Source organism: Saccopteryx leptura, chromosome X (genome assembly GCF_036850995.1).
Source record: "Saccopteryx leptura isolate mSacLep1 chromosome X, mSacLep1_pri_phased_curated, whole genome shotgun sequence".
Lineage (NCBI taxonomy): Eukaryota > Metazoa > Chordata > Mammalia > Chiroptera > Emballonuridae > Saccopteryx > Saccopteryx leptura.
The window spans coordinates 103,816,692-103,824,964 of record NC_089516.1 but is presented as its reverse complement, the minus strand read 5'-3'; positions in this window follow the sequence as shown (position 1 = coordinate 103,824,964).

The window sequence follows — 8,273 nt, the reverse complement described above, 5'->3', positions numbered from 1 at the left end:
TCCCTTCTCCTTTATTGCTTCTACTGCCGGGAACTATATTCTGAGTCCCTTAAGAATTATGACATACAATTATTTGTGTTGCCGGACTCTCTGCATCACTTTTATTCTTTTTCTTCTATCTTTACTCTGTAATTTAAATCAGTAAAATTATCTTTAATTTCTCCATCATGACAATGCCTCTACGTCTTACAGGTTTGTGTTTTTTGTTTTAAGATTTTTTTATGTTGCTGTTTTTGTGGGGGGAAATAGATTTTATCTCCCCTCTGTTTTATTTATTTTATTTTTTTATAATTGAATTTATTATGGTGTCACTGGTTATAGACCTTTTAGTCCCACAATTCTTTTTATTCATTCTAAGCCTGCAATGACATGTTCTTGAGCAGACAGGACTCCAGATAACCTGACTTGATATTTCAGACTCCCAAAATGAACATTTTACTCCATCATGAAAGCACAAAATTAGAATAACAAAAATATAGAATAAGACCAATTTCCCATGTCCTGGCCACTGTGAACAATGCTGCAATAAACATGGGGCTGCATGTGTCTTTATGTATCAATGTTTCTGAGTTTTGGGGGTATATACCCAGTAGAGGGATTGCTGGGTCATAAGGTAGTTCTATTTTCAGTTTTTTGAGGAACCACCATACTTTCTTCCATAATGGTTGTACTACTTTACATTCCCACCAACAGTGTATGAGGGTTCCTTTTTCTCCACAGCCTCTCCAACATTTGCTATTACCTGTCTTGCTAATAATAGCTAATCAAACAGGTGTGAGGTGGTATCTCATTGCAGTTTTGATTTGCATTTCTCTAATAGCTAAAGAAGATGAGCATCTTTTCATATATCTGTTGGCCATTTGTATTTCTTCCTGGGAGAAGTGTCTGTTCATATCCTCTTCCCATTTTTTTATTGGATTGTTTGTTTGTTTGTTGTTGAGTTTTATGAGTTCTTTGTATATTTTGGATATTAGGCCCTTATCTGAGCTGTTGTTTGAAAATATCATTTCCCATTTAGTTGGCTTTCTGTTTATTTTGTTATCAGTTTCTCTTGCTGAGCAAAAACTTCTTAGTCTGATGTAGTCCCATTCTTAATTTTTGCCTTCACTTCTCTTGCCATTGGAGTCAAATTCATAAAATGCTCTCAATAGATGACTGGATAAAGAAGATGTGGCACATATACACTATGGGATACTACTCAGCCATAAGAAATGATGACATCGGAACATTTACAGCAAAATGGTGGGATCTTGATAACATGATACGAAGCGAAATAAGTAAACCAGAAAAAACCAGGAACTGCATTATTCCATACGTAGGTGGGACATAAAAGTGAAACTAAGAGACATTGATAAGAGTGTGGTGGTTATGGGAGGGAGGGGGGAATGGGAGAGGGAAAGGGGTGGGGAGGGGCACAAAGAAAACAAGATAGAAGGTGACAGAGGAAAATATGACTTTGGGTGATCGGTATGCAACATAATTGAATGACAAGATAACCTGGACGTGTTATCTTTGAATAGATGTATCCTGATTTATTGATGTCACCCCATTAAAAAAATAAAGTTATTAAAATTTAAAAAAATAAATAAATAAACTAAATAATAAAATGCCTGAGAATTTGAAATTACCCATTTTCAGTTTGGAAATTATGAGGTATCATAAGGGATGCTCTGTTTGTATTAAAAATAAATTAAAAAATTTAAATCCTTAAAAAAAAAAAAAAAAAGAACAATTTCCCCTTTAGATCTCTTCTTGGTATTCTCAATTCCAAACAGTTATTATGTGTTGATAGTAGAGAACACAAAAACAAAAAGTTTTAGCATGAGCAGGCAGTGGTACAGTGGATAGAACATCACACTGGGATGTGGAGGATCCAGGTTCAAAACCTCAAGGTTGCTGGCTTAAGCAAGGGCTCATCGGGCTTGAGCGAGGGCTCACCAGCTTGAGTACAGGGTCGCTAACTTGAGCGCAGGATCATAGATATGACCTCATGGTAGATGGATTGAGCCCAAAGGTCGCTGGATTGAAACCCAAGGTTGCTGGCTTGAACCCAAAGTCACAAGCTTGAGCAAGGGGTCACTTGCTCTGCTGCAGCCCCCTGGTCAAAGTACATATGAAAGCAATCAATGAACAACTAAGGAAACTAAGGAACTGCAATGAAGAATTGATGCTTTTCATCTCTCTCCCTTCCTGTCTGTCTGTCCCTATCTGTCCCTCTCTCTGTTTCTGTCTTTCTGTCTCTGTCACACACACACACACACACACACACACACACACACACACACACACACACACCACACACAGGCTTAATGAGGAATGTGTTTTCCTCTATCTGCCAAGAAGGAAACAAAATCTTGATATTAAAAGTATGCACATTTTTTAAACTTTTAATATTGTCAATTTCCTTCAGAAATTGTATCTAGTGACACTTCCACCAAGTGTGTGAATGACAATATATTAATTTTCTATATTTGAGAACTTGACCAACTAAAAATAGGTATTTCATTTTAATCTGTATTTTTCACTACTAATAAAATGGAACTTCTTTGTGTGTCTTAACCCTTTGTACTTCTTATTTTGTGAATTGTGTATTTAAGTTCTTTTGTCTTATTCTTGTTATCATTTCACTTCCCACCCACTGGCAACACGTTAGATGCTGCCTCCAACATTTCATTCAAACTGCTTTTCACAAGGCCACCATCAACCTCCTTGTTACTAAGTATAATGGACCCTTTTCAGTGCTATCTTTCACAATCTTTCAGCAATATTTGATATAGTTAACCATTTCCTTTCTCTTGAACACTATCTACCACTAGTTTCCATGGCAAAACAATACCCCGACTTTTTTCTTGCCTACCATTCAGCCGTTCTTCCTTATCTTCAGGATTTTTCTTCCTTTGTACATTCCTTAAATGGTAGAATTCTTTCTAAGAGTTCTGTTCTAACCTTCTCCTCTCTTCTCTTCTCTTCTTTTCTCTTCTCTTCTCTTCTCTTCTCTTCTCTCTACTCTATTATCTTCTCCTCTCCTCTCTTCCCCCTCCTCTCTCTTCTCCTTTCCTCTCTTCTCCTCTCTTCTCCTCTCCTCTTCTCCCCTCTCTTCTCCTCTCCTCCCCTCTCTTATCCTCTCCTCTCCTCCCCTCTCCTCCCCTCCCCTCTCCTCTCCTTCCCTCTTCTCACCTCTGCTCTCCTCTTCTCCTCTCCCTTCCCCTTCCTTCTCCTCTCCATTCCTCTCCACCTCTCTTCTCCCCCTCCCTCCTTTTATTTCCCCTCCTCCCCTCCCCTCTCCTCTTCCTCCCTCTCCTCTTCCCTTCTCTTCTTATGGCAATGTTTTGGATAAATTAATGACATAGATTGCTATATCCACAAGTCCTTTCTCTTTAGTTCCAGACCCATATAACTAAATTCCTTCCAGCAATTTCCATTTTTATTTTTTATTTCCTTTAGTCACCTACAACTCAATGTCCAGAATAACATTCATCATATTGCTTTCATTATTTTTGAGAGAGAGAGAGAGAGAGAGAGAGAGAGAGAGAGAGATGGAGGGGACAGACAGTCAGGAAGGGAGAGAGATGAGAAGCATCAACTTGTAGTTGTGGCTCTTTAGTTATTCATTGGTTGATTTCGCATATGTACCTTGACTAGGAGGCTCCAGCTGAACCAGTGACACCTTGCTCAAGACAGTGACCTTAGTCTTTAAGCCAGCAACCTTTGGGCTCAAGTCAGCAATCATGGTGTCATTTCTATGATCCCACACTCAAGGTGATGACCCCACACTAAAGCTGGTGAACATGCACTCAAGCTGGCAACTTCAAGGCTTCAAACCTGATTCCTCAGTGTCTCAGCTGATGCTCTATCCACTGCGCCAGCATCTGGTCAGGCTTATCATCTTGCTTTTGAAGGCAGTTCTTATTTCTTTTCACCATCATTCTTTTTTTTATTTTTTTTATTTTATTTATTCATTTTTTTTAGAGAGGAGAGAGACAGAGGAGAGAGAGACAGAGAGAGAGAAGGGGGGAGGAGCTGGAAGCATCAACTCCCATATGTGCCTTGACCAGGCAAGCCCAGGGTTTTGAACCGGTGACCTCAGCATTTCCAGGTCTACGCTTTATCCACTGTGCCACCACAGGTCAAGCCTTCACCATCATTCTTGCTATGCTATAAGTCACCAAATTCTGCCAATTTTACTTTCTAAATAAATTTCAAATCCATACACTTTTATCTCTTCTACTGGAGCCCTCCAAGTAGGAACTGAAGGATGTTCAGTCTACCATCATTCTTCTTCTTGTTACAAAAAAATTATTTTAAATTTACTCATTGCTTACTCCAATCCATTCTCCATGCTACAGTCAGTAATTGGCTAAAGCTCAAATCACCTATAGTACCACTTTACTTCTTAGTATATTTCAGTGGATTCCTTAAGAAAATTCAAATTTCTTAACATGGTTTGCAAAGCTTACTTGATCAAAGAAAGTTCTTTCCTTGTACCCTGTGCTTCAACCATAATTTAAAAACTTCATCTGATCCAAATATTCCACGCTTTATCTCAATTCCAGGCCTTTATGTGTGTTGTTTACTGTGACTAAACTACTCTTCTGCCTCTTCATTGCCAGCCCCCTTCTATATATGTCTGTTTATAGTCCACTGATTTTTCACCTTTAAAATTTGGAAGTAACTTTCTCAGGAAGCTTTCTCTGTCGCCCCAACTATGAATTAGGTATCTTTCTTACATATTCTGATTATAGCTTCATCTCATTAAATTTTAATTATTCTGTTTACATAATTGCAGCTTCCACTAAATTGCAAGCTCCATAAAAGCAGGACGTACATTATAATTTTTGTTATTATTTTGTAAATATCCAATAAATAATTTGTATGAATGTTTGCCCATTTTTCTATTGAGGGGTTTAACTTTTCCATTGAATTACAAAAGGTCTTTATATATGGAAGATTTCAATCCTCTGTCATTTTTTCATAGATATTTTCCTGCCAAAGAAACTACTCTTCTCATGGTTTCCATACAAATTATTCTCTTTATTACCTCCTCTCCTCTATACATGCTATTCTCTCTTTTAGGAGTGTACTTACTCTTTATGTGTTAGTTAATACTCAAATGGCATTTCCTTCATGAAGGCTCACCTGACTCTTTGGAAAAGAATTATTCACTCCTTCCTTTATACTCCCATAGCACTTTATACACATGTCATCTTCAAGAACTTAAAGTTTTTATTTCAGTTGTAATTATATTTTTCATGACTTTATCCTCCATTAGACTGCCAACTCCTTAAAATAAAATATTTGGATACATTTTTGTATTTCCTAAGTTTATCATTTTGCCTGAAACATCTTCTTTTTAAGTGATTTTAGAGAAAGAGAGAGAGAAAAACATAAACTTGTTGTTCTACTTATTTATGCAACCATTTGGTTGATTCCTGTATGTGCTCTGACCAGGCATTGAACCTGTAACCTTGGTGTATCCGGATGACACTCTAAGCAACTAATCTACCCTAGGCCAGGGTCATTGTAGTGTCTTTAAACTATGTTGTTAAAAGCATTAATTTAGACAATAATAATAAAAATATATAAATAAATATTTTCTGTGAATAATCATAAATTCAGAAGTTCAGTAAAGTCCTGCTTGACTATTAACGTTTTAGTTAATAGAAGTATTAACTATTATAAATTAAAAAGTCATAGTTGACAGCTAAGGATAAGTCAAAGAAAGACCCAAAGTATACTCATTCTTTGTAATTGTGTATAAAGCATTCAGATAAAAGAAAAAGTGTCAGGTATTAGAACCATAATTCAGAAATTGATAAATCATGTACATTGACTGTAAACCCAGATTGCAAGTTAAACAATTAGAATTCATATAACCAATTGCTTGACTTGCAGTCCTCTAATAAATTCTAGAGCTTACTGCTATTAACCACTGTGGTTTTGAATGAAAGGAAATATAACTGGCAGAGATTTATTCTTGGTTACTAAATTGTGCAAAGCAAAAAGTTGGAAATTAAATGGTTTTGCTAATTACTTTTAAAAGCAGTTTCTAATTGTGTTTTATTAAGAAACTATTTTTTTAATTTGTTTTGGGTTCTTTTTAGAATCACCTCTATCTTGTTAATTTCTAATTAAGCTTTAGTCTTCAAAACCTGCTATTTCTATTCAATAATTGACTTTACAAACTTTTTAGTTATATAACTCTTAAGAAGAATTTACTGTTCTTTTTTAAATTTTTTTCTGCTTAGTTAGAACCAAAGAACATTCTAATTCAACATTGCAGAATCCATATCTAAAGCTAGATGAGACCAGTTATAATAAAGCCTATTCAATTTCTTATATTTCATGAGAAAAACTGTGATGTGGTGGAGAGGTGATGCAAATGCCAAGCAGCACATCCAGGGATAGAACCAGATTTCCTGCCCTGCATTTTCCGGTAAATAACATGTCTTTTTTAAAGTTTGGTCAGCTCTTTAACCATGAGTCAGCAGTTCAATAAAGACTGATTCATAATTCAACATATATATATTGAATGCTTACAATGTGTCAGATACTGTGCTAAGAACATGTATGTTTCTTCTAAACTTTGCAACTGCTCTTTGATATATGCAACAGTCTAATGAAGGTACAGATATATCTCTTCCTTCCCCCAACCCACCCCTAGCTGTCACTTTCACTAACCTTTGTCTCCATTAAAACATTTAATTCTCACTATAAGAGGAGCAATCACTAATCTACTTGATTGGATTCAATAACTCAATGAGCTATGTTCTCTTAGTGACTGAATTTCCTTTGTCTCCAAAAGCAGAAAAGAGACTCTGCTTTGTCTTTTCCACTCTCTGCCTCAACCATGGTTAATAAAGTCAATACCATAACCACTTCTGGGTTCCACTGTCGAAAGACTGTGCTTTCTTTTCCTGCTCTTCACCAGAGTAGGTAGATTGTCTGGATTAGTCTAGGAGTATTTATTCAGGTGGTGAGAAAGTCGAAGGTTCATTTTAATCTCAAATCTAATCTGTATCCTCTAGCAATTTCTCTTGTACTTCAGGGTTATTGACTACTATTCTCTACCTTTTGTGTGTGTGTTTAGTTGGTTCGAACTAAGGAGAGGAGGCAGTGAATGTGAGCATCACTTCAACCCTACTAGAGTAAGACATAATCAACATAATAACTAAAAAATAATTAACTGCAATTATAATAAGTGCTACAAAAGACAAATTCACAATACTACAAGGGCAGAGATTCCAAGGTGGTCACAGAGTAGGCAGACATTCCAACTGCCACCTCCAAGGACTAAATTGGATTACAAATTAATTTAAGAACAATCATCTTGAAAAACCAACTTGAGACTAGAGGAAAAGAACTCTATAACCAAGGATCACAGAAGAAACCACAACAAGACTGGTAGGAAGAGCAGACACATGGAAAGGGCTGCCCCGCTCCCAGGAGTGAGCAGTGGTTGAGGGTCCGGAGGGACTCTCACTGTGGGGAGGGTCACCCTAAGAGACGTGGGTGCTCAGCCCCAGGCACAGAGCCCCAATCTAGAGCCCCTGAGCCCAGAAGAGGTGCACAGACAGCATTTGATGGTAAAAAGAGAAAAGTTTTTGTCTATGAGAAAGACACAGAATACTCAGAGACACATGCCTCAGTCTTAAAGGCCCCACACAGAAAATATTGTTCACAGCCACTTACCTCGGGCTCTGGTGGAGGGAGAGCTGAGAGGACTGGAGTTGCATAAGGAGAGTGTAAAGCTGGAGGCCGAGGAAGAGACACTGTGAGGGACAGCCACCAGAAACCCTGTGCGGAGTCATTCTCCAATAATGCAGTTACCATCTTTCTTGAATGGAGCAATCCCCTCTGAGTGGCATCAGCCTGGGGAAAAGCAACTGTTTTGCCTTATAGAGTCTCTCCTGCTCCAGTCAGGGCAAAGGGTCTTTCTGAGAGGCCAGGACACAGGAGACCCATCAGTGACTGAGTTTTCTGGTGCTGAGGCCGGAACAAATGTCCACCATGCTACTGAGTCTAAGACTGGTGCTTCCACTTCATATGAGACTGAATTGAAACTATGGGCAGGCATACCACACCTCTGGGTCTCAGAGGCCATACCCACTGGACTCCTGGTACCACACCCTATTGAGGTCTATGAAAAAACTCTGGACAGACTGAAAACTGGGGCTGAGGGGCAAAGCCACACTCACCACTGTTCCTATTCCCTGAATTGCTGCAGGCTCAGGACTCTACCATAGGTTTTATTTAGCAGCCGAGACCAAGAAGCA